Here is a 27,971-nt window from a genome sequence, read left to right on the forward strand (position 1 = left end):
TCTTTGGTGCCAGTAAAGGTTTTGTTTTTCATAATTAGTGCTTTTCCTATTCATGGGTGGAGAGTGGGTATGATTGTAACACTTCACAAACTTCATGGTTGGGAAGTTCTCCAAAGTGTGTTTAGTTTTTTTTTGTTTTGTTATGTTTTTTTAAAATATTTATTTGTTTTTGAGAGAGAGAGAGAGAGCAGGGGAGGGGCAGAGAGAGAGAGAAAGAATCTGTAGCAGGCTCCCAGCTCTGAGCTGTCAGCACAGAGCCCGACGCGGGGCTTGAACTCACAAACTGCGAGATCATGACCCGAGCCGAAGTCAGACACTTAACCGACTGAGCCACCCAGGCGTCCCTCCAAAATGTTTAATCAAGACCTTTGCTAATGTAAATCCGATATAAGACGACACTAGTAAAAGGTCAATTAATTTTAATTTTCTCATAAAAAGAGGAGGACACAGAAACTCTTCTTTGTGATACATTACCCACGTATTTTCTTACCGTGAATCATTAATCTTGAGAGTATGGTCATGTAAAGCCTCTGAAAATTGTTTAATATTACAAACATCAATGTCTGTGTTTTATAAACTTGTAGCCTTGCCATGTTTAATATTTTTACCTAATTTTGCCCTATTTAAGGCCCTGCTTTTGGAAACTCAGTCCTTATGCTTTTTTTTTTTTTAAGCTAAAACTCAGAATAGGAAGATAATTGGTTTGCACTTGTGATTTTAAAAAATCACTTCTATGGAGGATTGTAAATGAATTCACCACTTGAAATGGATCTTTTTAAATATTGGTATTTAGACTTCAAAATCTCTTGAAGGTCAGCACTTAACATTTTGACTTAGAATATTTAACAATATTTATGGCATTTCTTATTAAAAACTACTAGTGCAGCAGAAACAGGTAGCCCTTACTTAAATAATCAGATTTAGTTATTGGACAAGTTTATTAAAGGGGATGAAGTTTCTGTTCCTGTTTTGCTTTGTTTTCTAAAAAGAAAATGGCAACAAACCTTTAATAAGATTATTAGTGGTAAACCAGTTACTATAAGGAGCACAAAAATGCTGATACTGTAATATTTATATGCATGATTTAAAAGCAAGGGGAAATGTGTTTTACCTTTATGCAAGGGACCGAGTGTACCCAGCATAAGTGGAAGTTATTAGATTTATAGCTCCACTTCAGGCATTGGTCCCTGTCATAAAAAAGAAAAAAAAAATTAAAAATACAGGTTTCTGAATTCAGGACTTACTGTATAAGTATGTTGAAACACTTGAACACTTCTGCCGTAAAAGCAGTTCCTCTCCGTTTGTTGATTTACAGCAAATGTGCAACTTTACAGACTTGAGTTTCCATACACTTCTCCCCCCTATTGTCAATAATGCTCTAAATACATATTCACATCGAGACTAATGAAAATATTACCTATTTTTACATCCGTATAATTTGATGCTTACTCAGTATACTTCAGTGGTGATTTGTAAACAGTTTTATTATTTTTTAAAAGGGTTTTTGTGTTTAAAAAAATTTTTTTAATGTTTATTTGTTTTTGAGAGAGAGAGTGAGAGATGGAATGTGAGCAGGGAAGGGGCAGAGAGAGGGAGACACAGAATCCAAAGCAGGCTCCAGGCTCTGAGCAAGCGGTCAGTACAGAGCCCGACCTGGGACTGGAACTCACCAGCCGTGAGATCGTGACCTGAGCCGAAGTCAGACGCTTAACCGACTGAGCCACCCAGGCGCCCCGTTTTTGAGCATTTTTAACTGTTTGCATAAATAATGTATTTTCAACAACTGTTTAGGATGGGAATGGCCCACCACGTACTCAGTTACATGAGAAACCACCATCCCGCCCACATTCTTTCACTCCAAATACTTTGGGACTACCTACCTATCTAGAGGATGTTTGCCTTCAAATTTCAATTAGGATACCTCTGGTCTTTCTTTACAATCTAGAAAAATACAGATTTGGGAGTAGGGGTTACAAAATGAGATGAGGGGTGCCTGGGTGGCTCAGTCAATTAAGTGTCTGACTGCGGCTCAGGTCACCATCTCATGGTTCACGAGTTCGAGCCCCGCATCAGGCTCTGTGCTGACGGCTCAGAGCCTGGAGCCTACTTTGGATTCTGTGTCTCCCTCTCTCTCTCTGCCCCTCCCCTGCTCACACTCTGTCTCTCTCTTTCTCAAAAAAATAAATAAACATTTAAAAATTAAAAAAAAAAAACAAAAACGAGATGAAACAGGTAGTTAGTTTCAGGTGATGTGCATGTGCAAACTCTCATCAGAAGGCAGTTAGGGTATTTTTCAGTCACAATTTGAAAACCTTTCCCTCCCATATGGGTCATGAGTTAACTTTTTTGTGCCGAGCAGCTGACTGTCAGATGTACTTCTGAATATCCTGGAAACATCAGAAGTACGTCCAGATGTACCTCTGAACATCCCAACATCCAGAGCCCAAAGACAGAGGAGGCACAAGGAGGATGGTCATTAGATCAGATTCAGCCATGGTGCTGCCTCTGCTCTCAAATACCATACTTCTCTCCCAACACCCCCCCCCCCCCGCCCCGCCTCCACCGACCCTGACACTTAGGAAAGACTAAAGTCATCTTAGTGGGTAATCAATGCTAGATGGCATTGTAGAGTAATTAGGGGCAAGAAAGACACAACTGAAAGAAACATTCCTTGGTCGTAAGTATTGAAGTAGGTGCCCAGTGGTAGCCGGAAGATATCCTCGAGAAAGACTACCACATCTATTCAACAAAAATGTAAACTCTATTGCTAAATGAATGTCTCTTAGGTGCAAAACACTGCAAGGAGTGGATGGTGGTTAAGGAATGGATACACAGTAATTTGTTCGCATATCTAATTTTTTACTAGGAAAGCAGGGGGCATTAATTTGGGCACTCACGCTTCTCTGGTAACCGATATTTAAGCCTCTGTGTTGCACCAGCTAATGGCCATCGTGACACTGTCATCTGGCACAGAAGCCCTAATTGGCGATGAAGCATCGCCCTCCAGGAAAGTCCCAGGGGATCTTGCTTCTCCTCCTCCTCCTCACCTCCTCCTCCTCCTCTTCTTCCTCCTCCCCCTCCTGCTCTGGGTTTCTCTGCCAGGGCTTTGTTCCTTTTTGTAATTTGTGCCTCTTTTCTGAGCCCTATAAAAAAAAAAAAAAACAGCTAGGTAGGAAAGAGTCATAAGTTGAAGGTCCCTCCCTGAGGCCCAACTCAGCAAGGGTTTTCCAGTCCTTTGAGATATTTGAACTCCTGCGTAACTAAGGGAATATTAACTTATCAATTTAGGGCAGAGTGCGGAGGCCCAGACTACCCATCCCCAGGTCCTAACCCCCGCTCAGAACCACAGGGTTAAACACTAGGACTCTCCCTGCCACCTCTTGATCATTTTTTTTAAATGGTAACAATGTGTTATGGACTGAATGTCTGTGCCCTGCACCCCCAAATTCATATGTCGAAGAAGCCACAATCCCCAGTTGATGGTATTTGGAGATGAGACTCTGGGAGGCAGGGAGGCCATGAGAGTGGAGTCGTTATGAAAGCACTTAGTGCCCTTATAAGAAGAGACGCAAGAGAGATGATCTCTCTGTCTCTCTCTGCCATGTGAGGACACAGTGAGAAAGCAGCCATCGCAAACCAGGAAGAAGGCCCTCACCAGACATCAAATTAGTCAGCACCTTGACCTTAGGCTTCCAAGTCTCCAGAACTGTGAGAAACGAATATTTGTTGTATAAACTCCCCTGTCGACAGTAATTTGTTACAGCAGCCTAAACTGACTAAGCCTCAGGGCTGGTTGCAGGTAGCCAACTGGATGAATGAGAAACTTTTAAGCCCTTAAAAACAAAAGCTTATAAACAATGCAAGTTATATTATAAAATATACAGAAACGTCCAATGAATAAAATTCAGTGAACGTTCTTCATGAGACTTAATGCTGCACAGAAATTGCATTAATCAAAAACGGGATAAACTAAGTACCATACTTATTTTCTTTGGTTTTCGAATCATAGAAATATTGCCAAATGTAATTGCTTGTGATAAAGATGTCACAAACTACTACATAGTTATTTAAGTAGAAGGAAATGCGTTTTTGGAAAGTGATAAACGTCCCAAAGTTATGGCCCTGCACTTTGTCTTAATTTCTGCTAAAATAGGGTTTTGTTGTTTCCGATACGCCCATGCTGCTCAGTCAGTCCTTCTTCAACAAAGAGTTGGTGACTAAAATCTGTATGCTTAACCGAGCTTGACTAATATTTGTAATGATAGAAGCCATTTTATTGGCAGTAAATCGGCTTCTGATTCCTACAGCAAACACTCCCACACATACAAACGTGGATGGGCAGGAAGAAAAAGGAAGTGATGCAGAATGATATTCTCCATAGACAACCTAAAATGAAAACACAAAATCTGCATCGAGGGGGTGATGATAGCAGGTGAGGGCGATGCGGAAGAAATGCATCAGGAAGTTGTCTAACATGCCCAGCAGAGAGCACTTAAAAAGAAAAAAAGTGAAAAGAAATTAATGTGACATCCCCATCTATATACAGTCACCTCCCACAGCAAGGACTATGCGAGGTGGTTTTTATTTTGAAGATTTCACGGCTACGGACAGGGCAAGACCACTCGCGGGTACGAAACTGGCTTTGGTGTTGTGTTTGGGAAGTGGATGGAAGTTTTCTGTTTCATCCTTTCTCCTAAAGGACAAGGAAGGATTATAACCCACCAGTGCCTCTGAGGGATTTACAAGACAGTGGACCAGAGGGGAGAGGGGGTGGAGCAGGAAGAGAGAGAGAGAGAGAAGCCCCGAAGAGTTGATTGGATTCTGGTATTTTCACACTCCTCCCTGAAAGGCACCCTTGCTCAGTCTCTACATTATAACTTAAAAAAACAAACAAACAAACAAACAAAAAAAACAAAAACAAAACCCCGCAGTATCTGGATCTAGCTTATTTATATTTGGGCAGCAGGGGTAGAAATTACTATATGAAATTTTGATGTTCAGACAGAAGTCTGGCCTTGCACGTTGTTTTCATTACATTTGAAAATGCAGCGTGTACCTCAACAACAACAACAACAACAACAACAACAAAAGAAAATACAGTGTGTAGGAGCGTGTAGAAAAATCTACTCTAAAACCCACCACCTTCTTTTAGAAGCTAGAGTAGAGGGGTATAGTGTTTGTTTTGCTTCTTTAGATAAGTGTGGATGTTGAAGGCTACGAGACACTGTAAAATAGCTTACTATGTAAACGTTGTACACAAAGTACAGATTAATCAGCCCACGGGAATTCTGCCCATGCCCTAAAATGTCTGTAAGCCCCTAATTTCTTATACTCAACAGTTATAATCTTAAGGGACCGCATTGCTTTATGCTACCCGTTGCTGAATGAGGGGCGTACAACATCTTTTTAAGTGTGTGGCATAATAAACTATTGCATTTTTTAGGAATTAAAAGTTTTAATTTGAAAGGCAATGCATCTCAAAGTGACAACGCTTCTCCGAACAACTTCTAAGAATTGTGATCAGGTGAGAGGAACATCTCGCTTTCAAAACTGTTCATTTCGTTACTGGGAAAATGAGAAGTGCACCCATCTTTAAGTCATATGAGTTCGTCAAGCCTGCATCTTGCCTACTCTAGACATCAATGAGCTGTCTCAGTTTGTCATCATTGTCGTTTTAACCAGTGATAGGGCATCTGAAACCTCTGTGGCATTTCCTCAAAAGTTTAACTCCCTCCTAGTTATCCTACAGCTATGCCTTTAGTCCTGGAGATTTACTATTTTTTCAGAGCTCAGACTAAAAAGTGCTTGGCGGTTGTGCCGTTGAAGAATCTGGACAAGAAAATAGCTCACTTGGTAGTCAGCACAGTAAAGAATCAGAGAATCATCAAATTTTGGACCTGAAAAAAGACTTGGAATCTAATTCAATGCACTCATTTTACAGATGAAATAACAGACCTACACAGACAGTTTGCACTGGGGGCCTCCTGCTTCCCAGTCTAATCTTCATGACATCACCACAGAAACCTACATTAAGAACCTCTGCAGCCATTTGTTACAGAGAGAGTGAGGAGAAAATGACACTCACAGCTTTCCTTTCCACAGGGTCCCAGAGGCAAGCAATCCACGCACCAACCTGCTTATTCAACCTCCACATGTCCGCCATGTTGTACGCTGTGGTGGGGCGGGGGTGGTAGGTCAGGTTGGAAGTTTTAAAAAGTACATGTCTGGGGCGCCTGGGTGGCTCAGTCAGTTGAGCGTCCAACTTCGGCTCAGGTCATGATCTCACAGCTCGTGGGTTTGAGCCCCGCATCGGGCTCTGTGCTGATGGCTCAGAGCCTGGAGCCTGCTTCGGATTCTGTGTCTCCCTCTCTCTCTGCCCCTCCCCTGTTCATGCTCTGTTTCTCTCTCTCTCTCTCTCTCTCAAAAATAAATAAACAAAAAAAATTAAAAAGAAAAAAAGTACATGTCAGTCAAAGTTGGTGAGACCCAACTGGGGTGAGGGTTGAGTCTTGTCTAATGCATGGCATCAAGATCTCAGTAGGTTTTATTTTTTAATAAATATTTTTTAATAAAATTTTTAAATACATTTTTAAATAAATAATATCTTTCAGATATTAAAAAATTCTCTTTCTTGGACAAACACAATCAAGTGAGAGAGAGGAAAAAATTTAAGTTTAAGGTAACTTTAGTTCAAGGAAACATGATTCTTCTCAGGAGGAAACCTGGATCCTATACAAATATTTCCTTTTCGGGGAGAGGGTCAAGGAATATATGTTCCTTTTGAAAGGGAAAGGTCTATTGAAGTTTCATTGCCTTCACGGACTGAGATTTGTCACTATTTCCTTATTACAGTGAGGAAGCTGACGTATACGGAATTTAGTTACTCATTCAGCACAAATGACTTTGATTTAATTTTAGACGCCCCTGTTCTTTAAAAGCCCTTTCAGCCATCCTGTCACATGAGATGTTTTTCAAACAGTATTCTTCAACCTGTAGTCCTCTTGCTGGCTCCTTTCTCCTTCTCTTCTCCCCTCTGTCCTTTCAAATTCCCTTCCACAATGTCCCCGGAATTTCGTCCTCTTCTCTGCCTGTTGTATAGAGCAATTCTGATCTTTCCAGCTCCTAAACTTTCCAGGTTCTAAACTTCTTCAGGCCTGTTATTGCATATCCAAAACCAATCGAGGTGCTCATCCAAATCAAAGGACCTTCTGAGACTACTTCCTTTAAGCCTGTGGTCCACACAAGAGTACATGAGAACCATCTGCAAATTGTTTAAAATTAAATTCAGATGCCGGTTCAACAGTTAGGGATTGGCCTAGAAACACTTATATTGAGTCATGATTTGATTCTGATAGATCTCCAGCTCATTCTTTGGGAAACCCTGTGGCACAATGAGATTTCTCCTCTACTGGAGGCAGTTGGAGTCCAGATAGCAGGGCTTTTTCTCCTTTACGTATACAGAGGGTATCTTATTCTCAAAAAACGCCTGCAGAGACCCCCACTATGACTGGAGTTAAACATCTCCCCATTGTTTGATTGCTCAGCCCACCCTATGGTATAAGCCAGAGATCACTCTCATTAGAAGCTCTGTCAAACTCGGGTAGACTCATTAGCAGGGGATAAGACTCGTGTTTCCTGTCTTAAGAGGATTTCTCTTGTCTGAAATGTTTGTATTCACTTGAACAGGCTCAGTGACCCATGTAGCTAAGTCACATAGAGGACAAAGCTTGCTCTCGGACAGCCCAGAGGACTTTGCTTACCATCCATCTTCCAATGGTGTTTGACAGAAGACAGTCAGTCTTAAAGGATCAGGAAGGAGGACCATCTGGGGTTAGGACAGTTCCACATTCTATAATTTTAAAACCCAGAGTAGTTTGTGATTTAGGTGGCATTATCGAATAAGGGTAGCTTTGTTTCAACTCCATTTACAATATAGCTGTGTCTCTTTCAAAAGATCACTTAAATACAAGAATCAGAAACCGATCAGAGGGTCATTATAAAGTATTTAAATTATCCATGCTGTGAATTAATAAATTATATGAGGCATTTTAAGTAGTCTGTTTTACAAAAATGTGCACACTCCTCAGAAAGATATCAACCCTATTGTGTTAAGAAATACATATATCTATATTATTCTTTCTAATAAGTTTACTATCTTTTTTCATGCTTCTGTCATCTTTTTACCTTTATTCTTAGCTCTTTGAATAGAAGAGCTACATTGTGTATTTTTTTTTTCTGTTGTTGGTGTTGCCCTGAAACATTTTACCCAATGATTTCAGCCTGTAGTAGGTGTTCAGCAAAATGCTTATGTCCCACCCAGGGCAATGCATACTCTCCCCTCTTCCACAAGCAGTGTGTGAATCTAGGTAAGTGATTTAACCACCCTGTGTTTCTGTGCATATTCCCTGTAAAGTAAGATAAAGATGGTCACTGCCAAGAATCTCTACTCTTTTAGGACCCCTCCGGAGTCTGGAACTGCATCTCTGAAGTAGTTCTCTCATCCACTGGTAGATTTCTACAAAACAATGAATTCTGCATTTTATTTTTGATGGTGCATCTCTGATGGCCCCTTTGCGTTCAGAATCAAGCCTATACTCTTGAGGACAGTGTTGAGGGCCCAGCAGCCCTCCTAGCTTGGCTCCTGCTCAGATGAAAGGCTTCATCCCTGCCTCGGCCCCTTCCACACGCTGCTGTAGGCCCACCGACCACTGGCTGCTCTCTGGCCCTGCTGGCCTTTCACTGGCACAGGTCTGGGGTCTCCACACAGCCTTCCTTCATCTGCCCGCCGTGCTTTTCCCTGTCCTATTCTATTTCCAGGCTGAGCTCACAGGTCACTTTATCATTCAAACTGTCCCTTACAGTCCCACTCCCAGATAATTTAGTTGAGTCCCACCTTTTGTTCCCTGGGACTTTGCACCTGGTGCTATGATAGTATTTAATTCTGTACATGTCCATTGTTATCACCACCCTCTCTGCCCAGACTCCAAGCCTTTTGAAGGTAGAAACTGTAACCTGCGAATGAATGAATGAATGAGTGAATGCTTTGCCTGTCTTAACTGCCTGGTTTGTCTCAGCCATCAGTAACAAGCACAGAGCTAAATTATTTCCTAAGAGGCAGTAGTCTTTCTTTGCATTCATTCCCTGGTGAAAGTGGTTTCCTCTACTCTCTCCTGTCTCCAAATCTCTTATCACCTGGATTCCTGTTATTTTCCTTTTACTTTAATATATCCCAGTTCCACAAGATCTCTTTGCTTATATTACTAGCTACTTTAAATCCTCCATGGATTTAATTAAGTGATAAGTATAATACAATATCCTTTGAGCATTATCCGAGGTAAATAACATTTTTCCTTCACGGGCAGCCTCCTTTTTTAAAATTTTTTTTTAAGAGAGAGAGAGAGAGCACAAGAGGGAGGGGGGCAGAGAGAGAGGGGGAGACACAGAATCAGAAGCAGACTCCAGGCTCTGAGCTGTCAGCACAGAGCCCGACATGGGGCTCGACCTCACGGACAGCGAGATCATGACCTGAGCCGATGTTGGACGCTTAACCGACTGAGCCACCCACGCGCCTTGTGGCAGCCTCCTTTTTTTTTTTTTTTTTTTTTTTTTTTTTTTCCCAATTTCTCTTTCCCACTTACTGTATCCTGGGTGAAGCTGATGTCAGCTCTCCCCCCTGTCCATCCAGTTGCCTAATGGTTTGGAATCATTATTCTTTCATAATTTGTTTTGCTTCAGCATACATAATTAACTACAATTACTTGACTGTTTCATTTTGGCTAATGCAGATTTGCAGACTCAGAGCTTTGCCATCCACTTCCCTTTTGCTGGTGGCATTATGTATGCTGCGGTTGCAGGGACCGTAGTGGCATTTTGTGCAAACAGTATGGACGGGTTAAGTAGAAAGAATGAAAAGAGACCCAACCCAAAGTGATCATCAGAGGATAAAAGTGAATATCCTAAAATCCTTAACGCAGTAACAAGTGTATTCAGCTTTTGCATTAAATAATTGGGCATAGAGTCTCATTCCTAAGGAAGCTTGCTGAATTGATGGTCCCTTGATGTAGGGAATGGATTGTTTACCTGATGAAGCAACATACAAATATCTCAGGAATAACCAGCTTTACAACTGAAAGCAAACTCCTTAGGGCAAAGACTTTATATGTTTGGCACAATTACACTTATTGTTCAGCAGTGCTGGATAAATATTTAATAACTGTTCCTCCACACCTATTCTTGGCAGGTCCAGCCTTCCTGACCTGTCATGTCCATAATCAAATATGTATTTCCACATTCATCATTTGAGGTGTGGTGCCACTTTTAGGCTGGTCTCTCTGGGATGTTGCCATCTTCTCTAGGGTTGGGGTGTGCTCTCGGTGCCTGGGACATAGATAATTAGCCATGAATATCAAACAGTACTCTCTTTTTTTTTCCCTTGCTTTTAAAACTCTCTTTATTTTTAGAGCTAGATGACTTACAGAGTGAGCTGTATTTTCTCCTGAAGGCAAAGCAGTCACTTTTTTCTGAGTTTGTGCTAAGACCCTGGCTTCATCATCTAGGCTCTGTGACTAACTATAACTCTAACTTGACTTTGGGCAGCTCGCTTTGCCTCTCAGGAGGACAGCTTGCTCATCTGAAAGAGATCCTCTTGGGCTGTTCAAAAATGTTCTTTCTGGCCCCCAAGTTCTAGAGTATTGCCTATTTCCAGATGTAATATTTGTGCTTGTTTACTCAGAAGAAATAAGTTAGTTCACTTGTAAGTCTACCTTCCTAGAGAATTCAAAAAATGTTCTATTACTTAAATACTGGATCTGTTACCTGATTTTCTTTTCTTTAAGAGGAATTTCCCCGATATTAATTACATAGAAGCGGGGGATCATTGTGGCAACAGATGTGAATTTCAAAACACATACATGTAGAATAACCTGGCTGTTGAATTACATGGATTTTAAAAAAACGACAACATTTAAAGTGATCAGAAAGAACAAAATCTACTGGTTCTGGATGACAGAGGTCTGCTAATTGTGTGGTTGTGTGAACTCCGTCTCTTGGTTTCTTTATCAGTAAAATGGGAATCTTATCTTTCTGTTTACCAAAGAAGGAGAAAGAAGGCCAAGACTTCAAGGTCCATTGCAGTTACAGGAGTTTCCACTGGAAACTTCCCGTACAAAAAGGTACTGTTCAGGCAGGTGCTTCCAGTTTTCTGACCGTGGGAGAGCCTTCGTCTTTGCCCGCTCGAACTTTCTGTTTCAGCTGCTCTCTTGACGTTTGCCCCCCACTTCCTTATGTCTGGAGCCACCATCTTTGCTCATGCAAAATGTTATTTGTAGTTGATCAGCCCTCAGAACGATTTAATCTGTTGTTTGCTTCCATTAACCACTTCTTCCAAAGGCCCGAGTTGATCTGCCAAAAGGGTAGTCGTTAAGGCTCCGTCAAAATGCTGTGCAAACCCACTTAGTTTTTCTCACCTTGTCTTCCTCTCCTATCTGGGAATTCCCAATCTGCAGAAGTTTTGTTTGTGCACGCTCGGGTTTCCATGGGCGACTCAGGTAAACTGGAAAATTCGGTGGCCCAGGTCAAGATCAGGATCATTTCTACCTGTAATCACTTTTACTTTTGTGAAGTTCAAACACATGGTTCAGGGAAGTGAACCCCAGTTAGCAGGAGCACAGAGAGCTCTGGTTCAACTGAATCTTCGCCATTAGATAAACCCCAACACCTAACAATAACTTTTGTGCTTCCCACTGCAATGATTTATACCAATTTTAGTCTCATGTTTAAATTACTAATATTACATGTTATCGCATGAATACACCCAGCATTGACACTGTTTTTAAGCGCAGTATATCGTATTTATCTTTCTGAATGCCTTCAAAAATGCATACTTCCTCCGTGGAGTCCCCCACATACTAATTTTGAGCTTTCCATCATTGATTAGGATCACCTTGCCTAATTCAATTTTCATTTCTACATTAGTAGATCTTGTAATATTTATTGTTATGATTATTTTTCCACATTGATTCTTTCCCCTCTCCCCCCTCCCCCCAATGGCTGTTATTCATAGAAAAATCACACACGGAATCATTCATTCATTCATTCACTCGCTCATTCGTTGTATAAATACTATTTGATACCTACTACCAGTCAGGAAGTAGACTATTACGTTTTCATAAGTATTAGTCTTCTACTATTATTGTAGAGCTATCTATTCTTCCCTTCAATTCTATCAATATTTGCTTCATATTTTTAGGAGCTCTGATGTTTCGTACATATATTATTATTCTATCTTCTTGCTGAACTAAGGTTTTTATATATGTCCTTCTTTGTCTATTGTAACAGTTTTTGACTTCAAATTATTTTGTCAACTATTAGTATGCCACCCCTACTCTCTTTTAGTTACTATTTGAATTGACTATCTTTTTCCATCTTTCCACTTTCAATCTTATTTGTGTTCTTAGATCCTCAATTCCAAAGTCTCTTGTAGACACCACAGAGTTGGATCCTGTTTTTTTTTTTTAATGTTTATTTATTTACTTTGAGGGAGAAAGAGAGCGAAAGAGAGCAGGGGAGGGGCAGAAAGAGACAGAGACAGAGAGAGAGAGAGAGAGAGAGAGAGAGAGAGAACCCCAAGCAGGTTCTATACCATCAGCACAGAGCCCAACATGGGGCTCCATCCCATAAACCATGAGACCATGATGTGAGCCCAAATCAAGAGTGGGGCACTTAACCAATTGAGCCACCCAGACACCCCAGATCTTGGTTTTTTTTAATCCATTATGTCAGTCTACATCTTTTGTTTGAAAAGTTCAATCCATTTATTGCAATTACTGATAGGGGAGGGCTTACTCCCCTATCAGTAATAACAGGAGGGCCTGTTATTTTTTTTTTTTTTTCTGTAAGTCTTATGGCTTTTTGTCCTCATTTCCTTCACTGATGTTCAGTTGATATTTTTGCAGTGGCCTGTTTTGATTTCCTTCTCATTTCCTCTCATATATATTTTATAGATATTTTCTTTGTGGTTTCCATGGGGATTATATAAACTATCCTCAAGTCATAGCAATCTATTTGAAACTGGTGACAACTTCATTTGCAGACAAAAACTCTACTTATTTACATCTCTGCCTGCCCCTCAGCTTACATTATTGATGCCACAGATTATATCTTTATTTTTTTGTGCCCATTAACATAGATTTATGATTACTTAAAAAAAATTTTGCTAATGTTTATTTATTATTGAGAGACAGAGAGAGACAGAGTGTGAGCAGGGGAGGGGCAGAGAGAGAGGGAGACACAGAATCCGAAGCAGGTTCCAGGCTCTGAGCTGCCAGTACAGAGCCTGACGCGGGGCTCGAACTCACAAACTGCGAGATCACGACCTGAGCTGAAGCCGGACGCTTCACTGACTGAGCCACCCAGGCGCCCCTGATTACTTTTTTATTCATTAGTCTTTAACTCCATAAAAGAAAAAAACAGCGGAGTTACAAACCAAAATTACAATAATTCACATTTTTGTATTTGTCCATATATAGATTTTTGCCAGACGACTTGTATATTCATGTTGTTTCAGGTTGCTGTTGAGTGTCCTTTCATTTCAACTTGAAAGACTCCCATTAGCATTTCTTGTAGGCCAGGTCTACTGTTAACTCCTTCGACTTGTATTTATCTGGGGATATCTTCATTTCTCTCTCATTTTCGAAGAGCAGCTTTGTCAGATACAGTATTCTTAGTTGACAGTTTTTCCTTCTAGTACTTGAACTATATCGTCCTACTGCTTTCTAACCTGCAACATTTCTGTTGAGAAACCCACCAAGAATCTTATTGAAGATCCCTAGCCATGACGAGTCACTTTTCTCTGGCTGCTTTTAAGATTCTCTCTTTCTCCTTGACTTTCTACAGTTTGATTATCATGTGTCTCAGGGTGGGTCTGTTTGTGTTTATTCTACTTAGAGTTTGTTAAGATTCTTGTATGTGTGTACCTGTGGCTGTCCTCAAAGTTGGGACAGTTTTACTGTTTTTCCTTCAAATAAATTCCCTGCCCTTTTCTCCCTCTCTTCTCCTTGTGGGACTCTCACGATGCATATATTGATGTGTTTGGTGTTATCTCAAAAGTCCTTTTAATTTTCTTCATTCTTGTTTCTTTTTCTTCCTCAGACTCAACAATTTCAAATGACTCATTTTAAAGTTTTCTGATTCTCTTTTTCTGCCTATTTAAATCTGTTCTTGAACCCCTCTAGTGAATTTTTCAATTCATTTCTTGTTTTATTCATCTTTATAATTTTAGTTTGCTTCTTTCTTTTATGTTTGTTTATTTTTGAGAGAGAGGGAGAGAGCGAGCACGCACAAACAGGGGAGGGGCAGAGAGAGAGGGAGACACAGAATCGAAGCAGGCTCCAGGCTCTGAGCTGTCAGCACAGAGCCCGATGTGGGACTGGAACCCACAAACTGAGATCATGACCTGAACTGAAGTCGGACACTCAACCAACTGAGCCACCCAGGTGCCCCTAGTTTGGTTCTTTTTAATAACTTTGATCTCTTTGTTGATGGCCTCATTTTATCCCTGAATTGTTTTCCTGAATTTGTTTAGTTGTCTGTGTTCTCCTTTATCTTATTGAGAATACTTAAAAAAAAAAAAAAATGTTTTAAAGTCTTTGTTAGGCTCAAGGCCTATGTTTCTTTAGGGTTAGTTTCTGGAGATTTATTTTGTTCCTTTGAATGGGCCGTGTTTACCTCTTTCTTTGTGTGTCTTCTGATCTTTTGTTGAAAATGAGGCATTTGAAAAACTTTTTTCTCAGCCAGTCCTAGTAAACTGGCTCTGTGCAGAGGAAGATCACTGATTAGCCTGCCACGAAGATTCAAGGCCCTCTCGGCCTTTTTCCGGAATATATGTTTTCCCTGGGCCTGTGCATATGCTTTTTCTTCTCCAACTCGCTTGTATACCCAGCTGCTTTTAAATCTCTTAACTTTCCCTCGAGTTTCACCCCTGCTCATTCTCAGGATTTCACATATCCTCCTGTACTCCTCTACCTGAAATCTCTTGCCCAGGTGTCCAGGGATCTGCTGTCCCTTGAAGCCCTCACAGGCCACTGCATCACCCCTGCCTCGGCAGCTTCCAGCCTGATGTCCAAAACATGCCGCCATTCCCATCAGTGTTCTGAGCAGGCCAGACGGAAACCAGTCCCTCCGACAAGCCAGAATGTTGCAAGCAAATTCCACTCTTTCCTCCTGTCCTGGGCAAGGGACCAGGAATTAGGTGGCATCCTCCTGACCACGTCATGCTGCACTGGGGAGAGGGTAAGGGCAGGCAAAAATGCCACGAAATATCCTATAGTTTTGAGTGTGACCTTTTCTTGGCCAGACATTCACTTGGTTGACAGCTTCTTGACTAGTTTCTAGAGTTCCCACAAAGCTACTTGGGGCCATATATTGTTCATTTGGTATTTCAGTGGGAGAACAGGGGCCTGGAGCTTCCTAGTCTGTCACCTTGCTGACATCACCCTTGCTCATAGGTAACTCATAATCCAGACACAGAACAAGAATGACATCAATGTTTGTGGTTTAGAAAAAATAGCTCTTGAGATTACACATCCTTGTGTCAAAGAAAATAAACTTCAGAACCAGAGAAACCATTAGCAACCTGGGTGCTAGGCTAGGTGAGAAATGGAAAGAGCCTGAGCTAAGACAGAGACGTACATTCAAGATCTATTAAAGAGTTATGGTTCGAAGACTCATTGGCCTCCTGGAAGCCTGGGCCAGAGATGTAATGATGGAGGAGACATGGAATCAAGAAATAGACTGGTAGATTCCAGGACGTCTGTGATTTTCGTCCAGTTCCTTGGCCATTCTGAATATCATTTCCTCATCTATAAAATAGGATGGTTCTGAAGTTTAAAAGAGATAACACATGTCAGTGCCTAGTGAATAGTAGGCAACTAATAAGAATTTCTTTTTTTCTCATCCCCCTACGTGTAACCAGTATTACGAGATTGTGCAGTTTGGTGAATGGTGATACTATGAACTGAATAGGAAAAGCATAAGCCAATCTTTTAAATCCCTGGGTTTGTTGGTTTGATTGTTTGTTTGTTTTTAACTCCTACTCTGCAGTGATAATAGACGTTAGGCAGGTTCTATATAAAGAATAGTTTGCATTCATATTTATCTTTCCCAAACAAGCTGTCCTAAATTTCCTAAAATTATTATCTTATTCCCAAAATGTTCTCCAAAGATGAAGCAGGAAGCAAGGTCGCTTTTAGCACTGGTTGGTTCCAGGTTATTCTGTAAATTTGGAGCTAAGTGGTAAAAATAATTTGTCTCCTGGCTCTTGAACCAAGGCTTTGTTACTGTTACCAACTCTGAGGCTTTTAAAAAATCCTGTGAGACTTTTCTCCAAATGATTCTAATTTGACAGATTAACAGCTATGTAAATACATGTGTGCATTCATGATGACAGTTTGAATGTTATGTTTAGAGATTATGAAAGGAAAATAGAAAAAGGGATTTCGCCTTGCCTTCTTTTCCCCTTAAAGTACTGACCTTTTAATAAAATTGTGTTTCTATAAGCCAAGATTCGAATTGCTATCAATCCTAGAAAATGTAAGTTCTCATGCAACTAGTGTTTCATGCGGACTATATATCTAGCTTTACAAATCATAATGTAGTGGCTTGTAACGGATGATGAAGAACAATTTTAGAACCTATTCTTGAGATATTTTAGAAAAATCAGGATGATGTGTTTACCCCTTGATACCCCTTGATACAACTAAACAAATCAAGTTTAGTTATGATCTATGCATCAGACTTTAGAAGATGATAATAATATATCCAGATATTCCATTCTGATAGGAGAAAAATCTTTTGGCTTGTAAAACATGAAAGTTGAGAAGTTGGGGAAATGCCCGCATCAAGCCGGGGAAGTGAGGAAAGCGGCTAGTACAACTGTGCCCCCGTGCTCTTTCCTACAAGTCACACCCCACCTTCCCACACCAGCAAGAAATGGAATTTTCCAGAGTCCTGAATTTGATTAATCATGTTGTATGTTTTTTTTTTAATTTGTTTATTTATTTTGAGAGAAAGGGCACAAGTGGGCAAGGGGCAGAGAGAGAAGGAGTGAGAGAATCCCAAGCAGGTCCCACCCCATCAGCACAGAGCCTGACGACTCAGGGCTTGAATCCACAAACCACGAGATCATGACCCGAGCCGAAGTCAGATGGTTAACCAACTGAGCCACCCAAGCGCCCCAGTCGTACTGTATGTTTTGAATTATTTTCACGAAGAATAAAAGGCATAAAAATATTTAGTAGCAGCATCTAATTCTTTTCTTCTCTTCATCCTTTTGCTGTGGTGCATTGCTGTATCTTGTCTCTTACCTAGTGAAGTAGCCAGATTTGTCAACAAAATGTTACCTCCCACAGAAAAAGTAAGAATCACATGTTTTTCTACCGACAAGGATGAAACACTGATGGGCTTCGTGTTATAATTCATTGTTACACACGTCGAGATGTATTTTTGTTTAGCAAAGTCCAGATAGTGGGAAAGACACAGTTGTCCGGTGGGTGTGTCTTTGTCTATTTTAACACGTGAGACTGTGTTATTCAGAGACTTTATTCAAGACCATTGTAGGGCTGCATTTCTCAGAGATGACACACGGGCATGTACAGACACAGATAATAGTTTTGTCTTGTAAAGCCTTATCTTTGAAAGACCTGGCTCAGATGGTAAGATTGCCTCATGGAGTCCCGATGTAATTGAGGCAGGTGCCCCTCGAGGTAACGGCTGGCTTCCCAGACTCACTCTTCTGCTCCAGGTATACTGAACTCCAACCAGGAACTGAAGCCTGTGCACCATTTCTTCACCATTTGCACCTCCTGTGCCACCATCCATGCACCTTCCCTCTTCTCCGTGCTGTCCCCACTGGCTAAAATAGACTTTGTCCCTCCCTGCTCCATCAGTGCCCCTATTGTCCTAAAATTTTCAGCCTCCTTCAGAACTTGATAAGCATTGAGCCCTTCTGGAAAGCTGGAAAGCCCTTCTGGAAAGCCCTTCACATTCGTGTTGAGTTGAGTCCCTTTGTAACTACTCCTTAGAGCCTTCTGCCAACGTTGGTTATGATGTTCTAGTCACTTGTCTGTCTCCATTGGAGAGTGAACTCCTTGAGGATAAAAATTGTTTCTTTTTTAATTAAAAATACCTACAATACTGCCTGACACCTAGGCATGACTCAATAAATGTGTGGGATTTTTAAAAATATAATTTATTGTCAAATTGGCTAACATACAGTGTGTAAAGTATGCTCTTGGTTTTGGGGGTAGATTCCCATGGTTCATCCAAAAAGTGTGTGTAAAATGAGTAAGTGGACAAATGAATGAGTGATTCTATCCTGGTCTGTAAATGGAATATTGACATGTGTATGCCAGGATCATAGCTAACTCTTCCCAAGCTCCTTCCATGTGCCAGGCATGGTGTTGCACTTTTTTTGAGGCATTTGCTCATCTAATCCTCCTAATGACTCTATGATGGACATATCTTTATTTTCCCTGTTCTGTAAATGAGACATTGAGACACAGAGAGTTCAAATAACAAGATCATACCACGCACACAGATTTCAATCTTAGATTTGTTGAGCCCATTACAATCAGTCTGTATTTGAAGTTATATGGCTCCTAATAAGAATGTGTCAAAATTATCTAGGCTAAAAGAATAGCTACAAACCTTACTTTTACTATATTGTTTGTACAAGTAGAGAAAAGAAAAACGAATCATCTAAAATCCTGAACACAAAAACTTGTGTTATCCGTAAATATTTTTTCATTTTCTTCATTTTTTTATTAAAAAAATTTTTAAGTCCTATATATACATAATTTTTATCTTAATATATATTGTATTCATATTTATGTTAATACCTTGTCCTCATAACCATAATTATGTGTGAAAGCTCCAGGCTCCAAGCTGTGAGCTCAGAGCCCGAACCCACGAGCCGTGAGATCGTGACCTGAGCCGAAGTCAGATGCTTCACCAACTGAGCCACCTGACTGTCCTCATTTTACATGAGGACACTGAAGCTCTGATGTGTGTGATGATACTATTCCAGGTACGTCGATATGCTTAGCCAATTACCTACCCTTGGACATTTGTTTCTCTCTAACAATACTATGGTGAAAGTATTTGTGTATGTTGGGGATCTCGTTTGATATTTCCTTAGCTTTTCAGAAAGGGAATTTCAGCACGAAAGCCACACCAGTTATTTAACAGGAAAATAACCAAGGGGCTCAGGCAGTCAGCATTTCTGTGGTTTCTGGAGGCCCTAGACATAGGAGAAAAGACTAGCGGTGATAGGGTCCTTGGGCTGACCCTCATTAACTGGGCATCCTGCCCTGTGGGGATGTGTCCCGGATCCAACAACCAAGACAGAGAACAGCGTGAGGAAGAACCCATAGTCCCCGCCTCTTTAGAATACAGAATGGAATCTGGTGAAATCTGTCACGGCTGCAAATAAAAGTTAGGGGGAGATTGTCAAGACAGGGCCATGTGCATCGTGTGAGGTCTGTGGAAGAGAGGAAGTAGCCCTGGACTGAAACCTTGCCTGAATTGTTTCACGGTCTTTGCCGGAACTTAATGTTGAAAGCCTCGGCGATTTAAAATGCAAACAAACAAAAAATGCCAGCTAGCGTAACTGATGTCTGCTTCCTGGCACGGGTGACTCCAGAGCCATTGTGGATCTGGACTTCTTGAGACAGTTCGGAGAGAACACTGTCACTTATGTGATGATAAGGATCATTTCCCTTTTTGTAGTTTATGTGCCAGAATTTAGCATAACGCTTGGTACATACTAGGTGCTGAATAAATATTTGCCAAACGAAGGCATAGGTGGGGTAGAGAGCCTATGTGCTTTGGCATCAGAAAGATTTATCACTCACCTCTATCACTTACTGACTGTCTGGACTTGGACAAATGGCTTCACCTCTCAGAGCTTCAGTGTCCTCATGTAAAATGAGGACAGTCAGGTGGCTCACTTGGTGAAGCATCCGACTTCGGCTCAGGTCACGATCTCATGGCTAGTGGGTTCGAGCCCTGCATCAGGCTCTGAGCTGGCAGCTTGGAGCCTGGAGCTTTCTTCAGATTCTGTGTCTCCCTCTCTCTCTCTCTGTCCCTCCCTGCTTGTGCTCTCTCTCTCTCAAAAATAAATAAATAAACGTTAAGAGTATTTTTTACATGAGGACAATCTAATTTACTTTGCCTGGTGGTTTATACATTGTTTGGAATGTAATGATTAGTAAGAGGTAATCACATGGGGAAAATCCAAACATTGCCTATGGCAGAACAATGTCTTAGGTAATAGAAATTAAATAGGTAAGAAGATGGGAGGGAAGTGTGCAGGAATAGTGTGCAGGGATAGAGAAGTGTGCAGGGAGAGAAGCTGCAGGAAGAATAGGAATAAGGTGTGGCAGGAACTCACCAGAAATATAATTGAAAGAATCAGCATTTCTAATTCTTACAAAACTGACTATTTTCCACCTGTTGACATCTTAGGCCCTTCTGTGGGTAATCTCATTTTTTTTCATTCGGCTTCTTATATACCTCTAGATATGTTACACCTCAAATAAAAGACAGATTTTATAACAGGGATTCTGAAGTATTGTCTTTAGTAGATCCTGCTGCTTTTTGGAACATTATGAAATTTATTTTGAAACTCTCATCTGGTCTGCAGAGTGCTTCCTAGAAATCTCTTTAGAAGATTAATTTGGCATAAAAAGAAATTACAGTTTGATACGAATTTTAGAATCCTGATTTATTACTTGTTTTATTAGTATAAAAATGGAGTCGTGTACTCCATTTAAGCACGGATAGGGTGTGTGTGTGTGTGTGTGTGTGTGTGTGTGTGCTCGCATGCATGCGTGTGTACTTTGGTAAAATAGTGTTGCATAGTGCAACTACTGGGTGAGGACTCTGAGAAAACAAAAACTGAAGGACAGCCAGAACAACAACACTCTGAGCTCTTCCCGTGGTGATCTTCTCAAAGGCTCCTTCTTACTCCTGATGTGTCATGTTCCAGGATAGCTAGCAAGGCTGAACCTCCTGTAGAGCCTTTTTTTTCTGATTTTTCAAGCATTCTTCCATCATTTAAACAGCACGTCCAGGAGCACCTGGGTGGCGCAGTCGGTTGAGTGTCCGGCTTTGGCTCAGGTCACGATCTCTGGTTCGTTGAGTTCGAGCCCCACCTCGGGCTTGCTGCTGTCACCCTGTCAGCGCAGAGCCCACTTTGGATCCTCTGTTCCCCTCTCTCTGCCTCTCCCCTGCTTGCATTCTCCTCCCCTAAATAAATAAATATTAACATAAATAAATAAACAGCGCCCCCAATCTTATAAAGTGAACACTGATTAAGGAGAAAAACCTGTCAACGTCTATGTAGATCTCCAAACTCCTCATCATCAGATCAGGATACCAACTTCCTTGGTTCTCCCAAGAATGGATGTACGTTTCCCTTTAACTGGTAACGTATGTTTCCTTTGATTTATTTGTGGTTTATGTAGCTTTAGGGTTTTTTCCCTTTAAATTAAAAAAAATAATTATGAAGCATTTCACCCAGAAAAAAGAATAAAAAATATTATCACAGACACCTATCCATCCACTCTCAAAACAGATGCTGACAGTGTAAGAAATTAAAACTTTCATATATAGATCTTCCTTGACTTACGATGCAGGTACATCTCAATAAACCTGCCATAAGTTGAAAATATCATAAGTCTGGGTATTGAGGAGGGCACCTTTTGGGATGAGCACTGGGTGTTGTATGGAAACCAATTTGACAATAAATTTCATATATTAAAAAAAAAAAAGAAAATATCATAAGTCAAACGTGCATTTGATACATGGAACCTACTGAATATCCAAGCTTAGCCTAGCCCACCTTAAATGTGCTCAGAACATTGGCATCGGCCTATGGTTGAGCAAAATCATCTGTTGCAAAGCCTATTTTATAAGAGTGTTGAATAGCTCATGTCATTGATTGAATACTATACTGAGAGTGATAAACAGAATGGTTGTAATTAATTTTTTTAATGTTTATTTATTTTTGAGAGAGAGACAGAGTGCGAGCAGGGAAAAGGGGCAGAGAGAAAAGGAGACACAGGATCTGAAGCAGGCTCCAGGATCTGAGCTGTCAGCACAGAGCTCAACATGGGGCTCAAACTCATGAACCGAAGTCGGACGCCTAACCGACTGAGCCACCCAGGCGCCCCTCCACACTGGCCTTAGAGTTCAAGCTCCTAGCTTCCCAAGATCAACCACTGCTCCCCTTGATCCTTTCTCTTAGGCTCATGATAGCATTACTTCCTATGCACAAAGGTTTTCAGTTCCTGGACGTTTCAGGAACTTCCCCTCTTTCCTACACACTTAAGTGTGTGATGGGACTATGCATAAGACCATGTTTGGTATGAGTGCGTGTTAGGACCCCTGTCTATAGTCACGAGTCTCCCAGGCCTCAATCTGCCCAGTTACATAACCTTCTAACTATAAGATTCTGTAATTGTTAAGAACTGTAACAAGAGACGCCAAGTATTTAGGACTCCGACAAAAGAGGTTTTATAAAAATATTAACTCGGGGCGCCTGGGTGGCTCGGTCGGTTAAGCGTCCGACTTCGGCTCAGGTCATGATCTCACGGTCCGTGAGTTCAAGCCCCGCGTCAGGCTCTGTGCTGACAGCTCAGAGCCTGGAGCCTGTTTCAGATTCTGTGTCTCCCTCTCTCTCTGCTCCTCCCCTGTTCATGCTCTGTCTCTCTCTGTCTCAAAAATAAATAAACGTTAAAAAAAATTAAAAAATAATAAAAAATTAAAAAAATTAAAAAAAATATTAACTCAATGATAGCATAATATTGCATAAACATTTTTAGAGAAATTGTATTATGAAACAACCTGCATTTCTTCTTATGTTAAGAATACTTCCCAGAGTGACCGTAGTTATTTTCTAAAGGAAGACACATAGGACCGTAAAGTAAAATCTTTTGTTTAAGAAGTGAATATGTTGCTTTTTTAGCAAATGGCCTCAAAAGCTTACATTCTTTTCCTTAATAATGGCTATTCTGTATTTCCTTCTTAACAAAGCTTCCTTTGCCCACTCAGTCAAGACCACTGCCAAGTTTTTCATTATGGGAAACTTACTTTATAGGCTACTTTGAGGGAGATGAATCCTGACCACTTCGTGAAAGGATGAAACTAGAAATCCTAGTTAAGTAAAGTTTCACCTGAAACGTTTTGTTCCGACAGTCATTCTTCCTTTTAGAAGATCTGGCGTGGGACTCTGTCTCCTGGCCCAGGTTCCACCTATGCGTTCTCTTGCCTCCAGTGCTTTGCTAGGATCTGCTTGTTGTTTGCTTAAAGGCCGGTAAACATAAGGAGTACAGCAGGCTTTTGGCCAAGCTGAGAACGAACACTGAGTAATTTACAATTCTCCCCGATTAAATGTGTCATTGTGAAACTGGCAGAGGTATCCTGTCCTTGGAACTCCCGCGCCCGGAACTGCACACCAGGGCAGTCACAGTCGTCAGCGTAAGCCTCCCCCCGGGAGTTGTGTAATGTGTGATGTGCACGTACGGCAGGCGATGCCTCTGCCGAACTCCCTGTGGCTAACGCTAAGGTTTGCACGGAGTTTCGAACCCTGACTGCGACTTCGTTCATTTTAAAAATGTAACTGGATATTTATATTTCCCCAATATAAACTGCTTTGAAATACATCTTGCACCGTTTGGGGGGATAAACATAAGCTTGGGAAAACTGATGATGGAAAATAAAGAGCCTGTTTGAAAGGAAGTCTGGTGGCATAACCCAAATGATTCTGGAAGTTTTAAGGAAACCTTGAGGTTGGAAGTCTGTCAATCCCGAGACCGTGAGGGGAAAGGACAGCCTTCAAGGTCTCTTGTCAAGTAGGAGATAGCTTCCTTTTTTGGAGTCCAAGTAAAGAGTTGAGCTAATATCCGAACCAAACAATAGGATGCCGGTTCTGCCTCAAAATGCCGTCGTATGATGTAGGGCAAGACACAGAGCCTGTGCTCCATAGTTTTCTTTATCCGGAGCTCTGTGGAGACTGGATGTGGTAACCTAGTGAGTTCTTTTCCATCTCTAAAGAGCCTGCACACAGCAGATGACGTTCCAAGTATAGCCGATATTAACTTTGTTTCTGTTAGTACTGGTACAAAAGTCTGACAAATATTTGCCTTCCTGATTTTCATGGACACACCAATTTCACCTTATTAGCTTCCGCTGGGTATTGAGTAACCTGCTCCTCTGTTCACTGGAAGCCACTTTGTTTCCTCGGTATTAATTCCTTCATGTCTTTCCTGACATGAATATTCATGTCAGTAAAATTAATGTTTAACACTAAAAAACAAACTTTTTAATGCTGCTGATCTAGTTTAACTATTACTGATGTTTTAACCTTCCACCCCAGGCCACTGACCTGTTTCTAGGTCCTACTATTCATTCATGCATTCATTCAACAAACATTAAGCATCTTTGATGTTCTAAGCCCCACACAAGGCTGGGACGGAAGTTGCAAAGTAGGGACAAGAAGATAGTCCCTAGTAATAATCACAACATGTAAGCATTACTCCAGTAGAGGTCAAGAGGGTGTCATGGACCATGCAGGAGACAGCTCTGTTTATTATGTCCCTAAAACAGAATCTCAAACCTCCTGACCCTTAAATTTACCATTAGCCAATAAACCATATTCTGACATAATTCTTTACTTGTTTCTGTATTATCGAATAATTTCATTCTTTTTTTATATTCTAGTTAGTCACTGATATGTACTCACTACTTTGCTTCCTCCATCTATTTTCTTCAAAAAAAAAAAATGTTACTTTTCTCTTTTCTCAAATGGATATCATGATTAAATTAAGAAGTCAGCTATATTTGGAAACTACTACACAAAGAAAAGTCACTCTTTCAGACATTATACTTACTAGTAAAGACATAATAAAAGGTACAGATAAAAATATAATAGTTGGGGCACCTGGGTGGCTCAGTCAGTTAAGCGTCCAACTCTTGATTTCGGTTCAGGTCATGATCTCATGGTTGGTGACTTTGAGCCCCATGTCAGGATTTGCACTGGCAGCGTGGAGCCTGCTTGGGGTCCTCTCTCTCCCTGCCCCTCCTCTGCTCATGCTCACTCTCTAATATAAATAAATATTTTAAAAATATTTAATAGTCAACCAATTATATTTAGAGTTGGTTTACTCAAATATATTTATGTTCTTAATGACTTACTCTAGAAGTATTTGGATGCCTAGTTATTGGGGATAATCTGAAGATGTGAGATTTGCTTAGAGTATTGGTAGAAGTCAAGGTTGTGAGTTTTTTAAGAGGAAAAGCAGAAAAAGAAATATAGATGGAGTTATGTACATAATGACAAGTAATGCCATATTTTTATGAAAAGAAGATAATCTCTTTGCCTACATAGTCAAAATAGGGAAGCACTTAAATTTGATCAAACCAACATCTATGATGAAAGGAGTAATTGAAGGTTAACACGTTTATTGACAGTTAAGCATCGCATAGAATTAGTTAGATTCCATCAGCTTAACCATAGTAAAAGTGAGAAAGAATTTTTAGAAAACATGGTTTCTGTAATGGAAGTCATATGGAAATATGGAATATACAAACTGAAGACAATAATAGAATCATACACTTGAAGGAGTAATGCAGTAAAACCCATGCATCAGAAGGAAGGTGAGAAACCCTCACTGTGTTTTATTCCAATTCAAGAGCACCTTCCATAATACCCCTGTTAGATCTGTTGGATTGTTAAATGATTCTTTGAACTTTTCTGGACATTTTCAGAAACAGGGAGCTTCCTACAGTGAAATCAGTCCATTCCATTAGTGAGCAACTCTAATTCCTAGAAGCTTTTCCTCATACTAGAACCAAATTCACCCGCTTGTACCATCTACCTAGTTCTGTGCTCCAAAGACACATGCAGTCCAGTCTTTCTCCCTTGTGACAGCACTTTTCTCATACTGAAAATGGCCATGGTCCTTCTGAGTTCCTCTTCATAACCTAAGTATCTTCCGATTTCAAATTATTCTCTGTTGGAGCTTATTTTTATACTTTTCAGTATCCTGGGCTTCCGCTTGTGAAGATTCCCTGTAAAATACGGTGGTAACACCTCCAGTTGTTGTCTGAGCACTGCCAGCGTGAGAGATGGGCTCTTTATTCATCCAGCTCAAGATTAGATTTCCTTTTGAAAGGTAGTCCTATCATGTTATTGCTTATGAAAAGAGTTTAGTACTGTCATTCTCAATCTTCTGAGCTTCTATTCCGGGTTTGGTGTGTTTCGTTTTTAATTCAGAAACACTAATTGAGCACCATGCTATTTTGGGCAGTGTTGGGCCCTGAGGACAAAAGATGAGTAAGACTCTAACTGGAGGACTTTATGATATTCTAGTGGGAGTGACAGACATAAAAAATAATTACAATATGACATGTGATACGTATGTGAATTCAGTGCTCTAAGAACATAGGAAAGAGAATTTACTGCCTGGGGAAACTGGTAAAGGCTAATCATTCATTCATTCAATCAATAAATGTTTAATGAGAACCTTCTATGTCCAAGACATATAATATTCATTTGTAGATTCAGAATCCCGTTAAGTAAGATATCTGGGCTACATATTTCTAGGTTATCTATGAAAGTTTAATGTACTTTTTGTGAACTTACTGGCTACATTCTTTTGAGTTTTTTTAATCCAGTAATACAGGAAGAGGTCAATGTAGTAACTAACTATTGGTTCCTGAATGATCACTACTTTCCTTTTAAGGACTTAAACACTGGGACACCTGGGTGGCTCAGTCAGTTAAGCGTCCACCTTCGGTTCAGGTCGTGATCTCACAGTTCGTGGGTTCAAGCCCTGAGCCGGCTCTGTGCTTGACAGCTCGGAGCCTGCTTCGGATTCTGTGTCCCCCTCTCCCATTCTCTCTCTCTCTCTCTCTCTCAAAAATAAGCAAACATTTTTAAGAAGTACTTAAAAACTACTTGTTTTCTAATTTTCTCTGGAATTTGGACATAAAATAAAATCCATGTCATAGTTTTGCAGTTTCTAAACTGTGCTTTTCCTCTTTCTTTGCAATTTACCGCTTCTTCCCTTTGTCGTTCTTTCTCCAAAACTCGTAATAGCAGTTTGGGGATCACATCCACGGTCTTTTCAGGGTGCTCACATATGATTTATTTGGGTCTGAAGGCTTGAACTCAGCGCGCCTGGGTGTTCTCTTACTATCTCTTAGTGACACTAGGCTTTTATTCCCTTGAACTCATGTCTGTTGTAATTTGAAAATTAGGCTCACTCATTGGGAGGACAGACACAAAATACTTGTGAGGAATTCAGTACTCTGACCACAGTCCTGAATCCCTCCCTCCTTCATTCAGGGGATATTTATGAGTGCAAGCTGCATTCCAGATGCTAAGGTACATCCACTGTGGATGTACCTCAAAGCCAACATCCTTAGCTCAACGGACAAATCGTTCCCTTGTGCCCTTAACTCTGGTTCATTCTGGGCTTCTCGACTTCCTGACAGAATGCACAGATGTGTGCCTCTCTGGTGTTACTTCTTCATCAAGCCTTTGTGTATCTGCTTCCGAAATTCTTGTTCCCGGGAGAGGCTGCTTTGCCACCACATGAATACCCTTATAAGTCTCTCTTTTTATTTCTCATGAGGATCATTTGGGGCATGGGTTCAGAATATTTTGTTTTTTAAGCTGTATTCCCTTTAAACTCCTGGGATGGAGGGGGGGGGGGGCGGTGGTGTCCATCTTTTCTTTGAAATGGCGAAGGTTAAGACAAGAATATAGATCAGCTTCAGGCAAATAATTGGGGAGAAGTATTACAAGGTTAATGTGAAAAAGATCAGGCGATGATCTGGTAACGGCACTTGGTTGAAGGTAGTCTCTATATGACAAGGAGCTATTAGTGACCTCAACCTTGGTAGGTCCC

The 27,971-nt window shown here is 40.7% G+C and overlaps 1 protein-coding gene across 6 annotated transcripts in view; it reads left to right on the forward strand.

Moving 5' to 3' along the window:
* Positions 1 to 27,971, forward strand: part of FRY (FRY microtubule binding protein) — a 340,234-nt gene that overhangs the window by 6,596 nt on the left and 305,667 nt on the right. The window contains exon 1 of one of the 6 annotated variants that reach the window (XM_042948312.1): positions 18,993 to 19,081. The exons of the other annotated variants lie outside the window; for them this stretch is intronic. The gene's annotated coding sequence lies outside the window, so the exon portion shown is untranslated. Of the gene's footprint in view, positions 1 to 18,992; positions 19,082 to 27,971 lie in introns of those variants that run through there. 6 annotated transcript variants of the gene reach the window in all.

This window comes from Panthera leo, chromosome A1 (genome assembly GCF_018350215.1).
Source record: "Panthera leo isolate Ple1 chromosome A1, P.leo_Ple1_pat1.1, whole genome shotgun sequence".
NCBI lineage: Eukaryota > Metazoa > Chordata > Mammalia > Carnivora > Felidae > Panthera > Panthera leo.